We start from the raw sequence: 27,122 nt of genomic DNA, 5'->3' as shown, positions 1-27,122 counted from the left end.
TTTCTGTAAAAGGAGTACCATTTTTACTTGGAGAGTCATAATTCGAAAGAGAATTTCGGTTGGAAGGAAAAGTGTCCAGCGATTGAGTTTCATTCTTGCTGAAAAGTACAAAACCCTCAGCTGTTATTTGAGGACTAGAAAAAAATTGTTCACGACTCAAGACCATGTGAGTCAAGTACTAGGAAGTACTCTGATGCTTAGTGGATATTAGTTCCTCTCTGGTGGAGGTTGGGAAAATGTTGTATGGGGACATCTTATCAGTTCCTAGTCGACTAATTGGAGGTGTAACCTGTGAATGGAAAAACATAAATTTGTAGGCGATTCAAGGTCACGTGTTTCATGTGGTGGAAAAATGCTGGGGTGATTCATTAGGGCCTGCGATACGGAGGGATGATTTAGACAAAGGTTGAATATGTTTGCTTCACCAACTAGAATTAACCTGTAGCAAGAATTGTGAGGAAGGTGAAGAAGTGTTATACGAGTAGGGTATACTGTGAATATACGAGAATCGTTATGGAAATAAGTAAAGCTTAGTAAGGAAGCAACTACAAGATATGGTCGTGAGTAAGATTAGGAGTTAGTATCGGGTACACGATAAGGATGAAAGCTCATGAGGCAGAAAAGGGTATTATGTATATGTACCTCCATATTGGAAAATAGTGGGATACCTAGAGGAGAAAGAACAGAAATTACAAAACAACCGAGGCATTATGAAATTACTAAAGGAACAAGTAGTATCCATTGGGAAAAACTGTGATAACAAAATGTGAAACATGTGTTATCAAAGTATAGGTGCCCCGAATGGAGAATCAGACATGGCCATAAGCACTAGTGACGTACTGATTGGGATGAATTGAATGTGGCTTCGACTAAACTACTACATTAGTTATATAACTCGAGTACCAGTACTTGAACTAGATGGTGTACTATTCATCGAGAATACTAAGCAACCCATGGTTGTACTAAGGTTTCTTATAGAGGCAACCTAAAGTATAGATGTTCTAATAGAAGGTGTAGACATGGTGCGGTATGTTAAATATGTTAAAACAGAATCATTTGCGCATGAATAGTTGAAAATGAACAGAGGATGACATGGGTACACCCTAAAGGGGGAAGTGGACAAGAGAAATACAAGCGTAAGAGAAAATCAACTGATGCTATCATATGTATATGGGAACGCTTACACTCCAAACGAGATCTTATAACAGATGGATGGATCTCGAGGCTAATAATAAATAGATATAAGCTGCGGTATCTAAGACCGTGTGAAGAATCATTGGTAGAGACCTTGATGGATGGTGCGATCACTACCCTCGGGAATCTGGTAGTCCAGGACGAAAGATAGTCACGCACGAAAGCAAAAAGTAAAGATTAAGGATCAAAAAGGGCAAAACAGTAATTGTAAAAGATGGATGTGTTACGAAAGTGTCTCGGAATCTGTAAGATCTCGACTCACTCCCAATAATGTAATAAAGGTAAAACGAGGAAATGGACGCGATTATATCAACATTAACGTACCCAATTCCATCAAAGTTATGAGGTTAAGCGTGCTGAGGTGGGAGCAATTTTAGGATGGGTGACCCCCTGAGAAGTATGCAAGAATTCTATATATTCAGACGTAAGACACAAATAAGAGGCTAGAGTAACTTAAGGGAAAACTAGAGTTTATGGAATGGCTATAAACCGTAAGAGGCCGCGTAAGATGATGTAGACTAGGCTGGTGAAGAGACAGAAAGTACATCACAGCTCTAGAACAACGATATGCTTGAACAACGTTTGGAACTATTTTGTAGTCTAGTTGATAGTGAATATATACATATATATATATATGAATGTGTAGGATGTCCCACGTACGATTATATCAGTGGACATGTGAGTTCCAACAACTGGTGTCACAGTAAGGAAGGCATTAATCACTCTAGGGTACCAAAGATCGAGCGACAATAAGAATAAAAGGTACAACTGTTGCAACGTACTCTACTATTATTTGACTGTAGGTTAAATTGGAGATTTTAGTAGAGCGATATTTGGGAAATAAAGAGGGTAAGTAGATAGAAAACAAAGAGATCAAACTATTAGAAGGAGGTGAAAAGTAAGGAAACCTCAGTAAGTGAAACTCCCGAGAGAAATCACCGGCAAGGCGCGAGACCATATTATATTAGGCCAAAGAGGGATCACAATATTCTCAAGTACCAAAAAAGGAAACCTATAACGGGGAATGAGGACTCGTGTAAGACCTAGTAGTTCGAGTATATTTTCAATTCTCAGGAGAACCAGTGATGGAATGCCCAGTTAATACAGCATCGCCGAGAGGGAAGTTTATTTCCTACCTTAAGGCGAGAAAAATGATCAGAAAAGGTTGTGTTTATCACCTGGTTCGCATACAGTATTTGGAAGCAGAAGCGCCAACTCTTCAGTCAGTTCCCGTAGTTAATGAATTCTCATATATATACCCAGACGAGCTTCCAGGCCTTCCTCCCGAATGGGAGATAGACTTTACCGTAGATGTGTTGCTAGATACCCATATGATATATATTCCTCCATATAGAATGACATCTGCAGAATTAAAAGAGCTGAAGGAGCAGTTAAAAGACTTACTGGAAAAAGGCTTCATCAGACCGAGTACTTCACCTTGGGGAGCCCCGATATTATTTGTGTAAAAGAAAGATAGGTCGCTGCAGATGTGTATTGATTACAGGCAGCTGAATAAGGTAACCATTAAGAATAAACACCCCTTCCCAGGATTGATGATTTATTTGATCAGTTGGAGGGTGCTAAGTGGTTTTCAAAAATAGACTTGCGATCGGGTTATCATCAGGTGCGGGTAAGAGAATCAGATAAACCAAAGACAACATTCTCGACCCAATATGGCCATTACGAGTTCCGAGTGATGTCTTTTGGCCTGACAAATGCTCCAGCGGTATTCATGGACCTGATAAATCGGGTATTTAGACCATTTTTGGATATGTTCATGATTATATTTATTGATGATATTCTGATTTATTCTCGGTCAGAAGCAGAGCATGCAAATCATCTGAGAGCGGTACTTGTAGTACTCTGACACCAGAAACTATATGCTAAATTTTCCAAATGTGAATTTTGGTTGACTTCTATGGCACTTCTGGGATATATTGTTGGGGCTGATGGTATTTGGGTAGATACACTGAAGATCGAGGCCGTAAAGAACTGTCCTAGGCCGAAGACACCTATAGAGGTACGCAGCTTCTTGGGATTAACAAGTTATTATAGGATATCTGTAGAGAAATTTGCTTCAATTTCAGCACTACTGTCAAGATTAACTCAGAAGGGAGTCAAATTCCAGTGGACTCGTGCCTGTCAACGAACCTTTCAGTTATTGAAAGAGAAGTTGACTACAGCTCCAGTTCTAACTCTTCTAGATGGACCAGATAGGTATGTTATTTATTGTGATGCTTCGGGTGTAAGAATAGGTTGTGTCTTAATGTAGCATGGTAAAGTTATAACTTACTCTTTTCGTCACCTTAAAAAGCATGAAAAAAGGGATAAGGAATGAGCATGATTAAAAGGATAACAATAAGAGGAACCGCCCGAAGTATGAATACACCCCATGAGGTTAGTTTAACATTCGAGGACGAATGTTCAAAAGGGGGGAAGAATGTTATAACCCGTATTTTGCACATTAGGATATTTTGGAGATAATGATAACAAGTCAAGGACAAGACTATGTTTGATCTTGTTGGATACAAAATTCTTATGACTAAATTAGAATTTCAACTTGGAAATATTATAAAAGGTGAGGGGCAAAAATTGGAATTCCTCATAGAGAATGTTATATCCCATATTTTATACGGTTGGATATTTTAGGGTAGCTGTGGTAAAGTTAAGAGAATGACCATCTTCCAAAATTTATTTAATATACAAGTTGGATATGAATATTATTTATGATCATTAATAGTGTGGAAATAATGGAAAAGGCAAAGGGCAAAAAGGAAAGTTGGCAAAGTGGCCTATGGTAATATTGTGGAAGGCTAGGGGTAAAATAGGAATTTCATAAAGTCTTCAAGAAGATTCATGTGGGCCCCAGATGCCACATGGCAGCCCGTGATTGGAGGAAAGGGGTGTGTTGGACCAATGAGATCTTGACACGTGTCACCACTTAGGTCTTGACATGTGTCGCCACTTAGGGCTTGACACGTGTCACCACTTGGGGGATGACATGTGTCACCCCTAAAGTAGTATATATATATATATATGAGTATTATGACTAATTAATTTCCACACTCATCTAGAGTGTTCAAGAGCAAGGAAAACGAAATTACAAGAAAAAAAAAAGAGAGAAGAGAAGAGAAATTAAGGTAGAAAGAAGGAAAGAGCTACGGTTTTGGGAGGAGAAAAAGGTAAGTTCTCCAATTCCGTTCCAAGAATTAATTATATGAGTTATACCATGATGTTATGAATATATTAGTAATGAAATTTTATGGTTCGAAGCAGCCCAAAACGTTACCAAACAGCCAATAAGTTTCAGCTGCGCTAAAGGAAATTCTGAGGCGAGTTTTGGCGAGTTTTGGTGAATTTCGGGAAAGGTAAGGTTTTATATTTCAATTGAACTTTATGAGGATGTTATGAAGTATATTACATGTCTTAAAATATGATGGATGTGTAAAAAATGTATAAGGATGCTTGACGTTAGAAACAAACTAAATGGAAGTCGTATTAGTTAAATCGAAGTCGCGTAGTGTGTTGTTTGGTGGTGCTGCAGTTTGGTGGTGGTTTAATTGCGTGTTTCAGGGCTGTAAAGTACTCAAAAATGGATGTGGGTGCTGCTGTTTGAAGCCACACGACCCTCCATTTGGTATGATTAAATATTTTACGAAATAAAGGTTAAAAACTCTACTTTGGTATCGTAGTTTTGAACGAGTTATTTGGAGCTTGTATTGTGTAAATTTGAAGTGATTTACTTGTATACATGCTTCTGGATGTTGTTTTTGGTATGGTTGTTGACATTATGGCCGAGTTGAGAACTCGGGGATGTTGAAGTTATAGGGGAGATGCTGCCCGATTTTCGGTAGATTCGGAGCTAGTAATGAATAGTTGAGGGAAATGAATAAGGAAAGGACCTCTATGGAGACTTGGTTGTAGAGTTGGAATTGGAAAGTGAAAGGTTATTAACCTTACTATTAATTTCATGTTAAATAGGTTCAAGAGACGACGAGGCGAGCATAGTTAAGAGTAATCCGTAAGAGGTATGTAAAGTCTATCCTTTCTCTTCTTTTGGCATGTCTTTGTCATAAGTATGTAAAGTCTATCCTTTCTCTTCTTTTGGCATGTCTTTGTCATAAGTATGTAAAGCCTATCATTTCTCTTCTTTTGACATTATTTGGTATAAGTATGTAAAGATGATTTTTATTTTGACATGTTTTGACATAAGTATGTAAAGCTACTTTTTCTTTTGTCATGGTATTTATGAAACAAAAATATGACTTTTATATAATTTCAAAGAAGTTCCTATTCCTAGAGCCACTAGGATGACCAATTTTTTGATTTCCGAAAGGAATTTTATTATGATTCGATATATGTATATGAATGATTCTAGAAGATTTATTTTGATATAATCAAGGGTAACTTTCGAAAGTTAATTGAAATGACTCTTGTCTCGATTTTTAAATGATAACTCATTCTGATTTTTCCATTGAGCCTTAAATATGAATTAAATTGCATTAGTTTCTCACTACTCCACTCGTGGATGCCCCAATGCTTCCTTCACCGAGCCCGGGTCAGGTTTTGTGATCGTGCGTACTTCTCTGCATTGTTTGCCGTGTCCCGATGTGAGGGGGCAGGTATGACATGTACATGGGGTGGTAAATGTTATGCCACGGAGTTATGCTGTGCCATGTACATATATGTTTGTGATATGATATGATATGAGATGATTTGATATGGCCATCTGATATGATATGATCTGATACGGAGATATTCCCTACTCTGGTGTTATGCTGTGCTGTGGCGCCAATGATGGGAGGGCGACCATGTTTGTTCATCAAGTTTCATAATGGGGCCGAATATGGCATATGTTTTTCTGCATACATTATCTGAGGTTTTGATCAACATTTGAGATTTTTGGATATTTTCCTCATTTTTGCACATTCTGCTCTGGTAATGACATTACTGATTTCAGTCCATGCTTTACAGACTCAGTACATTTTTTGTACTGACCCCCTTTCTTTGGGGGCTGCGTTACATGCCCGCAGGTACAGATGATTGGTTTGCTGATCCGTTCGCTTAGGACATCCACCATGTTGGTCGACAGTGCTCCTTTGTCCGAAGCCCTATTTTGGTATGGACACTTTCTGTTGTATATATATATACGTTGTTCAGGGGTACGACGGGGCCCTGTCCCGTCATATGACTAGGATATCATTCCGTAGAGGTCTGTAGACATGAGATGTGGATTTTCTATATATGTTTTAGGTTTTTTTGTGTTCCGTGATGGCCTATCGGCCCTCGTGCATTATATCTGTTTAGAGATCCCTTCTAATCATTACCTATGTTTTCGATTAATGTACTAAGTGGGGCTAAGGGTACGTATGGGTGCCCAACTCGGGCACCAGTCATGGCCTACGGAGTTGGGTCTAAACATATCTAACACATTCAAATACTTAGGAATTAATCCTAACTCATATATATAATTACAAGTCCTTCGGTTTGAATCTACACACACGTGGAGAAATGTTTGAATCTTTGCGAAAAAAATTCCGGGGTGTTACAGATTTACATAGAATGGCGCGAATAAATTAATCCCATAACAATATCTCATAATCACAATTAACCAGATTATTCAAGTAGTATAGATGTCAATGCTATGCAATGCAATAAGATGATGCAAAGATGTAGTGGTATGGTGGAATCAAGACTATCGAATAACCTGTCGTATGCATCTGCCGAGCTGTGCTACCAAGCAGGACCCATTGGGGTCTCATAGATGATATACCTCAATCACAATATCCCATCATTCTTGCCACCTCCTCATGGTCAAGGGATCACAATGTATTCACTACTTTGTCGTAAAACTGTCTCGGTCAGGGACTCAAGATAGAAAGGTTTAAAGGTGTTTTATTTTCTTTCTCAAAAAGAATTTCCATATTTCTAAACTTCTCATGTTTCATGATATGATGAATGAGGATGAATGCATCAAAACACATATGGCATGGACGAAATATTCAACTCAACATGTAGTACAAGGTTCATAGTTCTCAAAACTTAACATATACATGATACTCACCCTCAATAAATAGCAATGGGAAGGAAATATTTCAATAAAAGTATTCATCCCTTTCTCAACAATATTTCAATACTCAGACATGCTCAAAACCCCCAACTCAACCCCTCAGGCGGGCATTACAAGTCAAATAATATCATCAAGCCTCTCACACAGGCAAATCCTGAATCACATGCTCTCAAAGAAAATAAGATAACAAATAAGGCCCCAAAAACGAGCCTATCTTTGCACCATATTTTTGCTGCAACTTTTGATTTTGGAAAAATCCAAAATCTCCCACAAGGTGCTCGAGATTTATTCAGTACCCAATAAAAATAAACAAGATATGCTACCCCATTAAATTCAACATTCCAGACTCAATGGCATATTCAGAATTACCATACGAGGTCATATTAATGAAAAGTAGGTCCCACACCCAAGTGTCATTTTAAGCTAAATTCCACAACAGGCCTAGGGATTAGACTGGAGACTTTGAGAAGAAAATGAAGGGTCATTCTAGACCAAACTCGATATTCCAAAACTAACCGCACTGTCAAAATTTTCATTCGAGTGCGTTTTCCAAGAATGTTGACCAAAGTCAATAATAGCTAACTTTTAAAGTTAAAAGCGCCAAATGGACCAAACTCGTATCGATTACGTTGATAGTCATGCTGTTACACCCCACACTCTTGAGCTCGGAACGTCTTCTTAAGTTCCTTAGACACTATCAGGTGAGCCGGATAAGCTACGACACTATCAAACCACTCTAAGGAAAGAAGATTGTGATACCTCGCGAGAAAGGAGGTCGGAGATAGAGTCATAAGAATACGGAAAGAGTTGGAGGCTAAGAAATGAGTCGTAGGACTCGATTCACCTACGTAAGACACTAAGTTAAGAGTCTTATACACTTAAGTTGCTTAAGGGTATATCAAGCTTACGTAGTGCGGATTACATGGTCTCTTAAAGTAAGACGAGATTACGAACCCGCGAGAAAGGGAAAAAGACGACGCGTGGTAGCCAATGGAGGAGAGACACGTGGCAGCACCTCAAGCAAGCAGGTGATGCACCTACTTAGGGTCAAGTAGGTGATGCAGCTGCTTGGGGGAGGTGGACCCCGCTGCTACGTGGCAGCCCCTAATTGGAAGCATGACACGGTGGCCAATCATGGCTTGACACGTGTCATCCTTAGGGGCTGACACGGGTCACCCCTTGGGACCACCTATATAAGTTGATATGTATCCTAATTACTTCAGTTCATTAGCAAATTTCCAGCAGCAACGTGAGAAAATAAACCCTAAAGCTAAGGAGAGAAACTTGCGACGGCTTTGGGAGAAAAATAGGTAAGTCCTGTTTGCGTTCCGTAAATTAATTATATAGCGTATACCACGATGATATGGAAGTATTAGTAGTATAAAATTAGAGTTTGGTGCAGCAAAAAACGGACATCAAGCTGCCACGATGTTACAGCACACTGAAAAAAAGTTCCGAGGCGCGATTTTGGCGAGTTCTAGCCGATTTTGGGAAAGGTAAGTTCTTCCCCTCTAATTTGAAGTTTATGATGTTACATTATGGTGTATTAAAAACCTTAGGAGCTTCTGGAAGTTGGGGAAAAGGTTTGAAAAGTTCAGTGTTCGTAATAAACGAATTTGGAATCGCTATAGTTAAGTTGTTGTCGAAATAAGGTGTTGTACGCGTAGGGGCTGCTGCTGGTTGTGTTGTGGCGTGTTGCATGGTATAAAATTTATCTAAATTAGGTGTGGGAGCTTATGGTTGCAGCCACATGACCCTCCACTTTGCAATTAAAGAATTCGCGAAAGAAAGATTAAAGACTCTAGTTTTGGTATCTTAGTTTCGAGTTAATTGTCGGGGGTTTATATTGTGTAATTTTTGTCGTAATATGTATATGTATGGGTTGGTGGTTGCATTGTTGGTTGGCTGCAGGTGCTAAGGACATGGTTGGGAATTCGGATAGGGCACATTATAGGGGAGGTGCTGCTCGATTTTCGTTAATGCCTTAACTAGTTAAGGAACTAGTCGAGAAGGCGAGCGAAGGGATGAATGTTATGAATACTCGTGGGTAGTAAAAGTTTCTGAAAAGTCTAAGGTTGTTAATACTTGCATTAATTCTATGTTAAATAGGTTTTGAGGACAACGATGTGGACGTGATTAAGAGAAGTCCATACAAGGTATGTGAAGCTTTCCTTTGGCGTGTTTTTGGAATAGATATGTAGAACTATTCTTCTTTTCTTTTGGCATGTCTTAGATATAAGTTATGAATGATATGTATACGATATTTGGGATTCAATCCATTCGTAAAGACCTGAGTATGAGTCGAGACTCTTGTTTACTTCTTGGTATTAGAACTTCTGCAATAGCTGAGTCATTGCCTTTTTGTCTTCTATGTGATAAAAACTAGTACATGTAAAGCCTATTTCTTCTTTCCTTTGGAATGGCTTAACTTTAAGTGAAATGGTATATGATATAGGATTAGAGGTAATTCTATTTATGAGCTCTGATTGTAACTCGCGACTTGTAGTCACTCCTGAACATCAAGAGTCTGAAAGTAGTCAAACTGCTATTCTCGAGCCTACAATATATAGAATAGTAAGTAGAGGTACTAGCTCCTCTTTTTAGAGGCTCTGAAATGATAAATGTCATTGATTGCATGAGTTGAGTCTTTGACTAGATGAATTGTGTTTCTAATTGCATAGACTATATTTCTGATTGCATAAATTATGTGGCATTATTTTGATGCATGTTTGTGATCCCTGAAGCCCCAACTGATGTAAGCCCTAATGACATCTAAAGGGATACCTCGGATAATTACTCCCCCAGTCTTCAGGTGACGATTCACTTGACTGTTTCATCGAGTCTTAGATAATGACTTAGTTGCATATGGTTTCTCACTACTCTACTCGTGCATAATGTAACCCATCCTTCCTCGAGTCCCACGATGGGCCGAGATATATTATCGTGCATAGTGTTACTGCTTCTTTCACCGCGTCTTGGGCCGGATGTGTATAGTTCCACGCACGAGAAGATGATGTCGTACGTGAGGTGTGATATATGTTATATGTTATGACGATACGATTATTCACCGAGTCCTGGGACGGCTGTAATATGATAGTATATGTGGTGAAATAAGGAAGGAACACCGAGTCCCTCCTTAGAGGGCCGGATACATATGTATATTATGATGGTATGCTATAGACGTACACCACTCCATTCACCGAGTCCCTCACTAAAGGGTCGGATACTTTATGTAGGCATGCATATGAGATTAGAGTGATTCAGTGTGACCCTGAGCCCCGTAGTGAACCGGGTATAATACGATGATATACATGATAAGATGATACCGTATACGATGGTATGATACCGTATACGATGATATGATGAAATGAAATGCATTATGACACAATGATATGTGATTATGAAGTAATGATAATGACACTGAGTTCACAAGAGGGCTGGGCACAGTATATGATGGTGTATAGGATCACGTGTCCTAAGGTGCAGGTACAGTAATTTGTTAATTGTTATACTTATCCCCTGCATCCCTATTTCAGTTATGATCTCAGTTACGATGTGTTATGCTTTAAATACTCAGTACATATATCGTACTGACCCCCCTTTTCTCGGAGGGACTGCGTTTCATGCCCGCAGGTACAAATGTTTATTCTGGAGATCCATCAGCATAGGAGTTCCTCTCAGCTGTGTCGGGAATGCTTCACTGTTCTGGAGCCTAAATTTTGATGCTGGTCACTTAATGTATATATTTGTACATTCAGGGGTTTGGTGGGGGTCTTGTCCCGCCATATGTTGTTGTTACTATTCTTAGAGGTCTGTAGACATATGTATATGTGGGTTGTTTGTGAATTATTTTCGATCTTGCCTATTCGATATGTTGTGAATGTTTTTGTTATAGCATCCTTGTCAGCTCGCGTGCCCTTTCATGATATGATACAAATGAAAGAGGCTACATGTATATGAAAAAGTTTTAAACTATTAGGGTTTCTGTATATAGTATCACATCACACACGGTTCAACTTAAGTGTAGTTGATAAATACGCATAAGAGTGTCCAGGTCGGATCCCAGTCGCGGCCTATGGGGTTGGGTCGTGAGAGAAGTGGTATCAGAGCAGTTCGTCCTTGGAATGTCTACAGACCATGTCTAGTAGAGTCTTGTTTATCGGTGTGTTGTGCACCACATCTATAGACAAGAGGCTACAGGACATTTAGGATGTTACTTTCTTTCATATCTAAGATCGTGCGATAGAGCCGAGCTATAGGAAATGAAATTCCTTATTCTAACCTGCGATTTTAGTAGGAAGATAACGCCGATAGAAGAAAGTAACTAACAATATTGGATGTTACGAAGCACGCAGGTAAGCAAAGGCACGAAAGCCCTATGTGAGGTAAGGTATTGAAATGCGATTGACAGATATAATTGAAAAGTGAAAGGAAAGGTAAACAGGAAAGTATAACAGGTGTAGCTCGAGTGGACATAACAGGTAAGTTCATTTCCATACTGTTAATTATTGGCGCCCTGTGCGGCTGCGATATGAGATGATATGACTATATATGTGTGCCCTATGTAGCTGAGATGTTATATAATATGAGTGTATATATGTGTGCCCTGTGAGGCATTGTTGGTATTTTCTGCGTGCAGGTGTTGAGATAGTAAGAAATACAGAGGAAACTCTGCCCAAATTTTCGTAGACATAAAAAGAGAATGAGCTGCAGGGCTATAGTATGTCTTGAAACGTGGTTCTCGCAACAATGATTAGATTTGACTAAATAAGTATGGATGACCTCGAGAAATGAGTTAATTGCTGAATTAATGGCAATAAAAACTAGGAGATCGATATTGATATAGTAGAACGAAGTTGGAAAGGAGCTATAAGCCAAGGAAGATGACTTATAAAAGACTGATAGATCGAGATAAAATGAGATAGTAAGGCATTGCCTAAATTGATACATAGGGATAAACTATGACAGGTGATAGTTGAAGGAAGTAATAGTATGGTTAAGACAAGAGTAAGACAAGAGTACAAAGGGAAAAGAATTGTGACGGATATGAAGTGTTAATAAGATAGCTTGTGAGACATTAAGGACAAGACTAGCTAAGAAGGGTAAGTAACCCATAGTAAGAATCGTGAAGAAAGTCAAGCGGTATTATACTATGGGTCTGAATGCGAACAAGGTACCAGGTGAACATAACAAAAACCATTATGAGAATAAGCAAAACTTAGTAAGGAATTAACTAGAAGGTATGATGTGGTCCATGTAAATGGAATGTAAATATAGGTGTGGAACGGAAAAGCAAGCTATGGAACAAATAAGGAAGATTTATCAAGTTCAATAAGGAAAGTTTCGAATAAAGGTTATATGATGACGAAAAGGATGGCTAGTGCAAGGAAATAAAGGGTAATATGGAATTCCTTACGCCAACCAAAAATGGAAATGAGTTGAAGGAATAATACAGAAGTTCTAATAGAGGTACTCAAGATAGATGTGATTAATTAAGTATAAGTATCGAACAAAAAGAGAAATAGACAATTACGAACTGGTGGTATAGTACGATGAAAAAGTATTAAGACAAGGCCACTACTACCACGAAGTTGATGTGGTTTTAAGCAGGATTAGAAATGAGCTTTAGGCACACGACAAAGGTGCAAGCTCAGGAGGCGTAAAGAAGTATGGTGTACACGCGACTCCACTCTAAGGATTAGTGGTATCCACTGGAATAAAGTTAGTAAAATGACGAAGCTCGAAACATGAGTCATTAAAGTATAAGTACACTTGAGTGGGGAATGTGCACCAATTATGAGCCCTCCCTAATTACTGATTGGGATGAATGGAATATGGCTTTGAATGTACTGCTACATTACGAATATTACTCGAATATGAATTGTTAGATGAAATTTTATACGATACATTGCGAATACTAAAGCACCCTACGGGTATGCTAGGGTTTCCTAGAAAGGCAACCTAACGTGGTGATGATTTAACAGAAGAAGTAGATATGGTGCAGCCCGTTAAATATGTTGGAATAGAATCATTCGCGTATAAATAGCTGAAGATATACGGAGAATGACATAGGTACACCCTAAAAGGGGGGAAGTGGACAAAAGAAGTACAAGCGTAAAAGAAAATCAACAGATGCTATCGCATGTAAATGGGGACGCTTAAACATCAAACGAGACCCCGTAAGGGATGGACGTGATCATACCCAAACTGATGCATTAGATTTCGTCAAAACTCCGAAGTTAAGCGTGCTCGAATGAGAGTAGCACTAGGATGGGTGACCCCTGGGAAGTGAGAAAGAGAACAAAATAAGTATGACAAAAAGAGATTATAAAAGTGGATTAGTACTACGACACATATAGAACAGAGTTAGCCAAGAGCAGAAAAGATTATGACTGAAATACAATGCACCTCGTGAAAATGGCACAAGAATAGTTGTGCAGCTTATGAATATTGGCATACTAAGAGCTAGGTCAAATGATTACTCGATAAAAGAAAGTTAGTAATAACAATGTGATTGCCATATTTAGAATCTATTCAGGAAAAGTGTAAGATGGTTGGAGGCAGAACTATTCAGATATAATCGGTATTAAGGACACGAGCCATAGTGGAGCCCTGACCTCGACTAAAGGAGGTAAGCCACTAGTATAGCAATGCTAAGGAATTTTCTAGACTGCTCTAAGTCCGTACACACGTTTATGTAAGGATTACAATATGATGTATGGTAAGAAAACTGGAGAAAAGATCTGAATAAAAGAGAAAGATAGCATACCTAAGGTATTACAAGTTAGATTAAGAGGAGTTGTACAATAGCTTAAGTTAAAAGAAGCATCAGCAGTCTGATAGCCTATCTCAGGGAATGGAAACCCCGACTCAGAGGTGGAAAGCAGTTAATATGTATTATAGTACGAGCTGACCTCGCATTTTAAGGAACTGGGAGTTCATACGGGCTATGGTTGATGGGCAGACAGAATCAACTCGTTCCCCTCCAGTTAGAAAGGCATATTCAGCTGAGGGTTATGCGAAATGACATAGTAGGGAAACAATAAGATTTCACGGAGTCCCCACATATATTATCTCAGATAGAAAAGTTCAATTTACAACTAACTGCTGGAAATCATTTCGAAAGCGATTGAGGAACCCAGATGAATGTTAGTATGACATTTATCCCTTCTATTAAGGGACACGCCCAGATGTGATCCACTAAATTATTGATGAAGTAAAGCTTATTCCGGGACAAGATATCAATTAGCAGCCTAAAGTCAGCAAGAAGGGGATACATTGATCCTTCGCAGGGCATTTTTAGAATAGATAAAGCTGCCTATGAGTGAGACCTACCATCCAATTTGAAACAATACATTCAGTTTTCACAGATCAATGCTCCGTAAGAATGGGAACGACGCTCCCAAAATTTTTCTCGTGGAGGAGGTCCACGTAATAGGGAGTTATCCTACGAGGGGAAACCTATCTCCATTCGGAATCAGCAGATTAAACGGGTTGCGAACTAAGGACATAGCTTCCGTCAAGGTACTGTGGCGGAATAAGAATCGTGAAGCCATAAACTGGGAGGTTGAAAAGGACATGAAACACAAGTGTCCGTACCTATTCCCGATGTCTACGGATAGCCCCCGTCTTGGAACTCGTATATTAATTACTTGGACGAAAATGTATGCCATTCCAGTAGAAAGGCATCTCCCTATGATCCGTATAAAGTATTAAGGAAAGTTTTATTCAACATTCGGGGACGAATGTTCTAAAGGGGGGAAGGATGTTACACCCCGCACTCTTGAGCTCGGAACGTCTTCTTAAGTTCCTTAGACACTATCAGGTGAGCCGGATAAGCTACGACACTATCAAACCACTCTAAGGAAAGAAGATTGTGATACCTCGCGAGAAGGGACGTCGGAGATAGAGTCATAAGAATCCAGAAAGAGTTGGAGGCTAAGAAATGAGTCGTAGGACTCGATTCACCTACGTAAGACACTAAGTTAAGATTCTTATGCACTTAAGTTTCTTAAGGGTATATCAAGCTTACGTAGTGCGGATTACATGGTCTCTTAAAGTAAGACGAGATTACGAACCCGCGAGGAAGGGAAAAAGACGACGTGTGGCAGCCAATGGAGGAGCGACACGTGGCAGCACCTCAATCAAGCAGGTGATGCACCTACTTAGGGTCAAGTAGGTGATGCAGCTGCTTGCGGGAGGTGGACCCCGCTGCTACGTGGCATCCCCTAATTGGCAGCATGACACGGTGGCCAATCATGGCTTGACACGTGTCATCCTTAGGGGCTGACACGTGTCACCCCTTGGGACCACCTATATAAGTTGATATGTATCCTAATTACTTCAGTTCATTAGCAAATTTCCAGCAGCAACGTGAGAAAACAAACCGTAAAGCTAAGGAGAGAAACTTGCGACGGCTTTGGGAGAAAAATAGGTAAGTCCCGTTTTTGTTCCGTAAATTAATTATATAGCGTATACCACGATGATATGGAAGTATTAGTAGTATAAAATTAGAGTTTGGTGCAGCAAAAAACGGACAGCAAGCTGCCACGACGTTACAGCACGCTGAAAAAAAGTTCCGAGGCGCGATTTTGGCGAGTTCTAGCCGATTTTGGGAAAGGTAAGTTCTTCCCCTCTAATTTGAAGTTTATGATGTTACATTATGGTGTATTAAACACCTTATGAGCTTCTGGAAGTTGGGGAAAAGGTTTGAAAAGTTCAGCGTTCGGAATAAACGAATTTGGAATCGCTATAGTTAAGTTGTTGTCGAAATAAGGTGTTGTACGCGTAGGGGATGCTTCTGGTTGTGTTGTGGCGTGTTGCATGGTCTAAAACTTATATAAACGAGGTGTGGGAGCTGCTGGTTTCAGCCACATGACCCTCCGCTTTGCAATTAAAGAATTCGCGAAAGAAAGATTAAAGACTCTAGTTTTGGTATCTTAGTTTCGAGTTAATTATCGGGGGTTTATATTGTGTAATTTTGGTCGTAATATGTATATGTATGGGTTGGTGGTTGCATTGTTGGTTGGGTTCAGGTGATAAGGACATGGTTGGGAATTCATATAGGACACATTATAGGGGAGGTGCTGCGCGATTTTCGTTAACGCCTTAACTAGTTAAGGAACTAGTCGAGAAGGCGAGCGAAGGGATGAATGTTATGAATACTCGTGGGTAGTCAAAGTTTCTGAAAAGTCTAAGGTTGTTAATAATAGCATTAATTCTATGTTAAATAGGTTTCGAGGACAACGATGTGGACGTGATTAAGAGAAGTCCATACAAGGTATGTGAAGCTTTCCTTTGGCGTGTTTTTGGAATAGATATGTAGAACTATTCTTCTTTTCTTTTGGCATGTCTTAGATATAAGTTATGAATGATATGTATACGATATTTGGGATTCAATCCATTCGTAAAGACCTGAGTATGAGTCGAGACTCTTATTTACTTCTTGGTATTAGAACTTCTGCAATAGCTGAGTCATTGCCTTTTTGTCTTCTATGTGATGAAAACTAGTACATGTAAAGCCTATTTCTTCTTTCCTTTGGAATGACTTAACTTTAAGTGAAATGGTATATGATATAGGATTAGAGGTAATTCTATTTATGAGCTCTGATTGTAACTCGCGACTTGTAGTCACTCCTGAACATCAAGAGTATGAAAGTAGTCAAACTGCTATTCTCGAGCCTGCTATATAATTAATAGTAAGTAGAGGTACTAGATCCTCTTTTTAGAGGCTCTGAAATGATAAATGTCGTTGATTGCATGAGTTGAGTCTTTGACTAGATGAATTGTGTTTCTGATTGCATAGACTATATTTCTGATTGCATAAATTATGTGGCATTATTTTGATGCATGTTTGTGATCCCTGAAGCCCCAACTGATGTAAGCCCTAATGACATCTAAAGGGATACCTCGGATAATTACTCCCCCAGTCTTTAGGTGACGGTTCACTTGACTGTTTCATCGAGTCTTAGATAATGACTTAGTTGCATATGGTTTCTCACTACTCTACTCGTGCATACTGTAACCCATCCTTCCTCGAGTCCCACGATGGGCCGGGATATGTTATCGTGCATAGTGTTACTGCTTCTTTCACCACGTCCTGGGCCGGATGTGTATAGTTCCACGCACGAGGAGATGATGCCGTACGTGAGGTGTGATATATGTTGTATGTTATGACGATACGATTATTCACCGAGTCCCGGGCCGGCTGTAATATGATAGTATATGTGGTGAAATAAGGAAGGAACACCGAGTCCCTCCTTAGAGGGCCGGATACATGTGTATATTATGATGGTACGCTATAGACGTACACCACTCCATTCACCGAGTCCCTTACTAAAGGGTCAAATACTTTATGTAGGCATGTATATGAGATTAGAGTGATTCAGTGTGACCCTGAGTCCCGTAGTGAACCGGGTATAATACGATGATATACATGATAAGATGATACCGTATACGATGGTATGATACCGTATACGATGATATGATGAAATGAAATGCATTATGACACGATGATATGTGATTATGAAGTAATGATAATGACACTGAGTTCACTAGAGGGCCGGGCACAGTATATGATGGTGTATAGGATCACGTGTCCTAAGGTGCATGTACAGTAATTTGTTAATTGTTATACTTATCCCCTGCATCCCTACTTCAGTTATGATCTCAGTTACGATGTGTTATGCTTTACATACTCAGTATATATATCGTACTGACCCCCCTTTTCTCGGGGGGACTGCATTTCATGCCCACAGGTACAAATGTTTATTCTGGAGATCCATCAGCATAGGAGTTCCTCTCAGCTGTGTCGGGAATGCTTCACTGTTCTGGAGCCTAAATTTTGATGCTGGTCACTTAATGTATATATTTGTACATTCAGGGGTACGGTGGGGGTCTTGTCCTGCCATATGTTGCTGTTACTATTCTTAGAGGTCTGTAGACATATGTATATGTGGGTTCTTTGTGAATTAGTTTCGATGTTGCCTATTCGATATGTTGTGAATGTTTTTGTTATAGCAGCCTTGTCGGCTCGCGTGCCCTTTCATGATATGATACAAATGAAAGAGGCTACATGTATATGAAAAAGTTTTAAACTATTGGGGTTTCTGTATATAGTATCACATCACACACGGTTCAACTTAAGTGTAGTTGATAAATACGCATAAGAGTGTCCAGGTCGGACACCAGTCGCGGCCTATGGGGTTGGGTCGTGAGAGAAGTGGTATCAGAGCAGTTCGTCCTTGGAATGTCTACAGACCATGTCTAGTAGAGTCTTGTTTATCGGTGTGTTGTGCACCACATCTATAGACAAGAGGCTACAGGACATTTAGGATGTTACTTTCTTTCATATCTAAGATCGTGCGATAGAGCCGAGCTATAGGAAATGAAATTCCTTATTCTAACCTGCGATTTTAGCAGGAAGACAACGCCGATAGAAGAAAGTAACTAACAATATTGGATGTTACGAAGCACGCAGGTAAGCAAAGGCACAAAAGCCCTATGTGAGGTAAGGTATTGAAATGCGATTGACAGATATAATTGAAAAGTGAAAGGAAAGGTAAACAGGAAAGTATAACAGGTGTAGCTCGAGTGGACATAACAGGTAAGTTCATTTCCATACTGTTAATTATTGGCGCCCTGTGCGGCTGCGATATGAGATGATATGACTATATATGTGTGCCCTATGTGGCTGAGATGTTATACAATATGAATGTCTATATGTGTGCCCTGTGAGGCATTGTTGGTATTTTCTGCGTGCAGGTGTTGAGATAGTAAGAAATACAGAGGAAACTCTGCCCAAATTTTCGTAGACATAAAAAGAGAATGAGCTGCAGGGCTATAGTATGTCTTGAAACGTGGTTCTCGCAACAATGATGAGATTTGACTAAACAAGTGTGGATGACCTCGAGAAATGAGTTAATTGCTGAATTAATGGCAATAAAAACTAGGAGATCGATATTGATACAGTAGAACGAAGTTGGAAAGGAGCTATAAGACAAGGAAGATGACTTATAAAAGACTGCTAGATCAAGATAAAATGAGATAGTAAGGCATTGCCTAAATTGATACATAGGGATAAACTATGACAGGTGATAGTTGAAGGAAGTAATAGTAAGGGTAAGACAAGAGTAAGACAAGAGTACAAAGGGAAAAGAATTGTGACGAATATGAAGTGTTAATAAGATAGCTTGTGAGACATTAAGGACAAGACTAGCTAAGAAGGGTAAGTAACCCATAGTAAGAATCGTGAAGAAAGTCAAGCGGTATTATACTATGGGTCTGAATGCGAACAAGGTACCAGGTGAACATAACAAAAACCATTATGAGAATAAGCAAAACTTAGTAAGGAATTAATTAGAAGGTATGATGTTGTCCATGTAAATGGAATGTAAATATAGGTGTGGAACGGAAAAGCAAGCTATGGAACGAATAAGGAAGATTTATCAAGTTCAATAAGGAAAGTTTCGAATAAAGGTTATATGATGACAAAAAGGATGGCTAGTGCAAGGAAATAAAGGGTAATATGGAATTCCTTACGCCAACCAAAAATGGAAATGAGTTGAAGGAATAATACAGAAGTTCTAATAGAGGCACTCAAGATAGATGTGATTAATTAAGTATAAGTATCGAACAAAAAGAGAAATAGACAGTTACGAACTGGAGGTATAGTACGATGAAAAAATATTAAGACAAGGCCACTACTACCACGAAGTTGATGTGGTTTTAAGCAGGATTAGAAATGAGCCTTAGGCACACGACAAAGGTGCAAGCTCAGGAGGCGTAAAGAAGTATAGTGTACACGTGACTCCACTCTAATGATTAGTGGTATCCACTGGAATAAAGTTAGTAAAATGACGAAGCTCGAAACATGAGTCATTAAAGTATAAGTACACTTGAGTGGGGAATGTGCACCAATTATGAGCCCTCCCTAATTACTGATTGGGATGAATGGAATATGGCTTTGAATGTACTGCTACATTACGAATATTACTCGAATATCAATTGTTAGATAAAATTTTATACGATACATTGCGAATACTAAAGCACCCTACGGGTATGCTAGGGTTTCCTAGAAAGGCAACTTAACGTGGGGATGATTTAACAGAAGAAGTAGATATGGTGCAGCCCGTTAAATATGTTGGAATAGAATCATTCGCGTATAAATAGCTGAAGATATACGGAGAATGACATAGGTACACCCTAAAAGGGGGGAAGTGGACAAAAGAAGTACAAGCGTAAAAGAAAATCAACAGATGCTATCGCATGTAAATGGGGACGCTTAAACGTCAAACGAGACCCCGTAAGGGATGGACGTGATCATACCCAAACTGATGTATCGGATTTCGTCAAAACTCCGAAGTTAAGCGTGCTCGAATGAGAGTAGCACTGGGATGGGTGACCCCTGGGAAGTGAGAAAGAGAACAAAATAAGTATGACAAAAAGAGATTATAAAAGTGGATTAGTACTACGACACATATAGAACAGAGTTAGCCAAGAGCAGAAAAGATTATGACTGAAATACAATGCACCTCGTGAAAATGGCACAAGAATAGTTGTGCAGCTTATGAATATTGGCATACTAAGAGCTAGGTCAAATGATTACTCGATAAAAGAAAGTTTGTAATAACAATGTGATTGCCATATTTAGAATCTATTCAGGAAAAGTGTAAGATGGTTGGAGGCAGAACTATTCAGATATAATCGGTATTAAGGACATGAGCCATAGTGGAGCCCTGACCTCGACTAAAGGAGGTAAGCCACTAGTATAGCAATGCTAAGGAATTTTCTAGACTGCTCTAAGTCCGTACACACGTTTATGTAAGGATTACAATATGATGTATGGTAAGAAAACTGGAGAAAAGATCTTGATAAAAGAGAAAGATAGCATACCTAAGGTATTACAAGTTAGATTAAGAGGAGTTGTACAATAGCTTAAGTTAAAAGAAGCATCAGCAGTCTGATAGCCTATCTCAGGGAATGGAAACCCCGACTCAGAGGTGGAAAGCAGTTAATATGTATTATAGTACGAGCTGACCTCGCATTCTAAGGAACTGGGAGTTCATACGGGCTATGGTAGATGGGCTGACAGAATCAACCTGTTCCCCTCCAGTTAGAAAGGCATATTCAGCTGAGGGTTATGCGAAATGACATAGTAGGGAAACAACAAGATTTCACGGAGTCCCCACATATATTATCTCAGATAGAAAAGTTCAATTTACAGCTAACTGCTGGAAATCATTTCGAAAGCGATTGAGGAACCCAGATGAATCTTAGTATGATATTTATCCCTTCGATTAAGGGACACGCCCAGATGTGATCCACTAAATTATTGATGAAGTAAAGCTTATTTCGGGACAAGATATCAATTAGCAGCCTAAAGTCAGCAAGAAGGGGATACATTGATCCTTCGCAGGGCATTTTTAGAATAGATAAAGCTGCCTATGAGTGAGACCTACCGTCCAATTTGAAACAATACATTCAGTTTTCACAGATCAATGCTCCGTAAGAATGGGAACGACGCTCCCAAAATTTTTCTCGTGGAGGAGGTCCACGTAACAGGGAGTTATCCTACGAGGGGAAACCTATCTCCATACGGAATCAGTAGATTAAACGGGTTGTGAACTAAGGACATAGCTTCTGTCAAGGTACTGTGGCGGAATAAGAATCGTGAAGACATAAACTGGGAGGTTGAAAAGGACATGAAACACAAGTGTCCGTACCTATTCCCGATGTCTACGGATAGCCCCCATCTTGGAACTCGTATATTAATTACTTGGACGAAAATGTATGCCATTCCAGTAGAAAGGCATCTCCCTATGATCCGTATAAAGTATTAAGGAAAGTTTTATTCAACATTCGGGGACGAATGTTCTAAAGGGGGGAAGGATGTTACACCCCGCACTCTTGAGCTCGGAACGTCTTCTTTAGTTCCTTAGACACTATCAGGTGAGCCGGATAAGCTACGACACTATCAAACCACTCTAAGGAAAGAAGATTGTGATACCTCGCGAGAAGGGAGGTCGGAGATAGAGTCATAAGAATCCGGAAAGAGTTGGAGGCTAAGAAATGAGTCGTAGGACTCGATTCACCTACGTAAGACACTAAGTTAAGAGTCTTATACACTTAAGTTGCTTAAGGGTATATCAAACTTACGTAGTGCGGATTACATGGGCTCTTAAAGTAAGACGAGATTACAAACCGCGAGGAAGGGAAAAAGACGACGTGTGGCAGCCAATGGAGGAGCGACACGTGGCAGCACCTCAAGCAAGCAGGTGATGCACCTACTTAGGGTCAAGTAGGTGATGCAGCTGCTTGGGGGAGGTGGACCCCGCTGCTACGTGGCATCCCCTAATTGGCAGCATGACACAGTGGCCAATCATGGCTTGACACGTGTCATCCTTAGGGGCTGACACGTGTCACCCCTTGGTACGACCTATATAAGTTGATATGTATCCTAATTACTACAGTTCATTAGCAAATTTCCAGCAGCAACGTGAGAAAACAAACCCTAAAGCTAAGGAGAGAAACTTGCGACGGCTTTGGGAGAAAAATAGGTAAGTCCCGTTTTTATTCCGTAAATTAATTATATAGAGTATAACACGATGATATGGAAGTATTATTAGTATAAAATTAGAGTTTGGTGCAGCAAAAAACGGACAGCAATCTACCACGACGTTACACCACGCTGAAAAAAAGTTCCGAGGCGCGATTTTGGTGAGTTCTAGCCGATTTCGGGAAAGGTAAGTTCTTCCCCTCTAATTTGAAGTTTATGATGTTAGATTATGGTGTATTAAAAACCTTAGGAGATGCTGGAAGTTGGGTAAAAGTTTTGAAAAGTTCAGCGTTCGGAATAAACGAATTTGGAATCGCTATAGTTAAGTTGTTGTCGAAATAAGGTGTTGTACGCGTAGGGGCTGCTGCTGGTTGTGTTGTGGCGTGTTGCAGGGTCTAAAATTTATCTAAATGAGGTGTCGGATCTGCTGGTTTCAGCCACATGACCCTCCGCTTTGCAATTAAAGAATTCGCGAAAGAAAGATTAAAGACTCTAGTTTTGGTATCTTAGTTTCGAGTTAATTGTCGGGGGTTTATATTGTGTAATTTCTGTCGTAATATGTATATGTATGGGTTGGTGGTTGCATTGTTGGTTGTATGCAGGTGCTAAGGACATGGTTGGGAATTCGGATAGGGCACATTAGAGGGGAGGTGCTGCCCGATTTTCGTTAACGACTTAACTAGTTAAGGAACTAGTCGAGAAGGCGAGCGAAGGGATGAATTGTATGAATACTCGTGGGTAGTCAAAGTTGCTGAAAAGTCTAAGGTTGTTAATACTTTAATTACTTCTATGTTAAAAAGGTTTCGAGGACAACGATGTGGACGTGATTAAGAGAAGTCCATACAAGGTATGTGAAGCTTTCCTTTGGCGTGTTTTGGGAATAGATATGTAGAACTATTCTTCTTTTCTTTTGGCATGTCTTAGATATAAGTTATGAATGATATGTATATGATATTTGGGATTCAATCCATTCGTAAAGACCTGAGTATGAGTCGAGACTCTTGTTTACTTCTTCGTATTAGAACTTCTGCAATAGCTGAGTCATTGCCTTTTTGTCTTCTATGTGATGAAAACTAGTACATGTAAAGCCTATTTCTTCTTTCCTTTGGAATGGCTTAACTTTAAGTGAAATGGTATATGATATAGGTTTAGAGGTAATTCTATTTATGAGCTCTGATTGTAACTCGTGACTTGTAGTCACTCCTGAACATCAAGAGTCTGAAAGTAGTCAAACTGCTATTCTCGAGCCTGCTATATAATGAATAGTAAGTAGAGGTACTAGCTCCTCTTTTTAGAGGCTCTGAAATGATAAATGCCATTGATTGCATGAGTTGAGTCTTTGACTAGATGAATTGTGTTTCTGATTGCATAGACTATATTTCTCATTGCATAAATTATGTGGTATTATTTTGATGCATGTTTGTGATCCCTGAAGCCCCAACTGATGTAAGCCCTAATGACATCTAAAGGGATACCTCAGATAATTACTCCCCCAGTCTTCAGGTGACGGTTCACTTGACTGTTTCATCTAGTCTTAGATAATGACTTAGTTGCATATGGTTTCTCACTACTCTACTCGTGCATACTGTAACCCATCCTTCCTCGAGTCCCACGATGGGCCGAGATATATTATCGTGCATAGTGTTACTGCTTCTTTCACCGCATCCTGGGCCGGATGTGTATAGTTCCACACATGAGGAGATGATGCCGTACGTGAGGTGTGATATATGTTATATGTTATGATGATACGATTATTCACCGAGTCCCGGGCCGGCTGTAATATGATAGTATATGTGGTGAAATAAGGAAGGAACACCGAGTCCCTCCTTAGAGGGCCGGATACATATGTATATTATGATGGTACGCTATAGACGTACACCACTCCATTCACCGAGTCCCTCACTAAAGGGTCAGATACTTTATGTAGGCATGCATATGAGATTAGAGTGATTCAGTGTGACCCTGAGCCCCGTAGTGAACCGGGTATAATACGATGATATACATGATAAGATGATACCATATACGATGGTATGATACCGTATACGATGATATGATGAAATGAAATGCATTATGACACGATGATATATGATTATGAAGTAATGATAATCACACTGAGTTCACTAGAGGGCCGGGCACAATATATGATGGTGTATAGGATCACGTGTCCTAAGGTGCAGGTACAGTAATTTGTTAATTGTTATACTTATCCCCTGCATCCCTATTTCAGTTATGATCTTAGTTACGATGTGTTATGCTTTACATACTCAGTACATATATCGTACTGACCCCCCTTTTCTCGGGGGGACTGCGTTTCATGCCCGCAGGTACAGATGTTTATTCTGGAGATCCATCAGCATAGGAGTTCCTCTCAACTGTGTCGGGAATGCTTCACTGTTCTGGAGCCTAAATTTTGATGCTGGTCACTTAATGTATATATTTGTACATTCAGGGGTACGGCGGGGGTCTTGTCCCGCCATATGTTGCTGTTACTATTCTTAGAGGTCTGTAGACATATGTATATGTGGGTTGTTTGTGAATTAGTTTCGATGTTGCCTATTCGATATGTTGTGAATGTTTTTGTTATAGCAGCCTTGTCGGCTCGCGTGCCCTTTCATGATATGATACAAATGAAAGAGGCTACATGTATATGAAAAAGTTTTAAACTATTGGGGTTTCTGTATATAGTATCACATCACACACGGTTCAACTTAAGTGTAGTTGATAAATACGCATAAGAGGGTCCAGGTCGTACCCTAGTCGCGGCCTATGGGGTTGGGTCGTGACACATGCCGACAATGATATCATCCTAATTTGGCCATTATGGAGCCTATGGAACCATCAGAATTCAAATTTGAGGTCTCCTTAACTCGGAACTCAAAAAGTTGCAACTAAACTAACTTAGGCCTTCAAAATCTCAAAATGGGCTCGGGACCTCTAAAAATCAGCCAACACTTCTTCTAGACCAAAAACCATCCCCCAAATCCAAAAAAGTCGTTGAAATTCCATTCTGAGTATTAGAACTCCGAAAGTTGACCAAAGTCAAACCTTGGCCTAAATTCCTTAAATACCCAACTCAAGATCTCAAATCTTCGTTACAACTCCAAAACTAATTCCATAAACTCTCCTAGACTAATTTCCACATTACGGAGTTGTTGGAATTGATGTAATTATGTTCCAAGATCCATAGCTCCGGTTGGTACAAAAAATCACTTTTCACCTCTTAACTCTATAAAACTCAAGAATTTATATAATTTTCAAACCATTAAGATTTTGACACTTTCAACTACACAAACTGATCAAATAATACTCGTGGGCACTAAGGATAGTGGTAAAATGTAATTTCACACAAATTTTTAAAAATGACCCTCAAGATTATTACAACCATCCACTCTAGCTTTCTTGAACCCTCTAGACCTCTCCCTCAACTTCTCATCTTTGATTTGTTCGATATAAGTCATTGACCGAGAGATGTCCATCTCCTTGACCAATATGTACATTTTTCATTTCTTGGACACCAAGCTTGAGACGCCGAAAATAAACTTATTCATCTTTGCTTGGGGGTCGGAGCCCATAAAGGGAGCATACTTGGACAGTTTTTTGAACTTGAGGGTATACTCCCTCACACTCATACTCCCTTGACGGAGGTTAGTGAACTCTTGGATTTTCGCCTCTCTAAGATCCAACGGGAAGAAATGGTCTAGGAAGGCACTTTTGGACTCTTCCTATTCTATCGGTCCCCTTTCTTGATTCCTCTCAATAATCAATTACTCATACGACACTTGAGCCATGCCTTTTAGTTGGTAAGTCACTAGTTCGACCCTTTCATTTGCTGGCACACCCATGATAGCCACAATCTGGTACACCTTATCGATAAACTCTATAGGGTCCTCACCTAGCTTAGAACCATCAAACTCGAGCAGATTCATCCTTTGAAAATCCTGAATCTGAGAGGCTGCATTTTACACTTGAGGAGGAGAGACACCTTGATGCACTTGGTGGGATACAACTTGAGCCGATAATATGATGATGTTGCGGAACTCGGCATGAGTTACCCCTTCCTTATAATGTGGGATATCTGGAACCGAAGGAGCTTAGTCCTCATCATCAACCCTTGCTCTTGGAGGTGTTCTTCCACGAGGCATTATCTAAAGAATATAAAATTATTTGTTAGTTGGAGGAAAACTTAGGACACTCTAGGGCACGAAATGAATTGAAAGAAGTGAAGACTTTTCTAAACATCCCATAGTATCCTATTCAGAGTTGTGGCATACTTCACTACCATGAACAAGACCCTATTTGACA

This window comes from Solanum dulcamara, chromosome 2, assembly GCF_947179165.1.
Source record: "Solanum dulcamara chromosome 2, daSolDulc1.2, whole genome shotgun sequence".
Taxonomy (NCBI): Eukaryota; Viridiplantae; Streptophyta; class Magnoliopsida; order Solanales; family Solanaceae; genus Solanum; species Solanum dulcamara.
Note: the sequence above shows the minus strand (reverse complement) of the source record.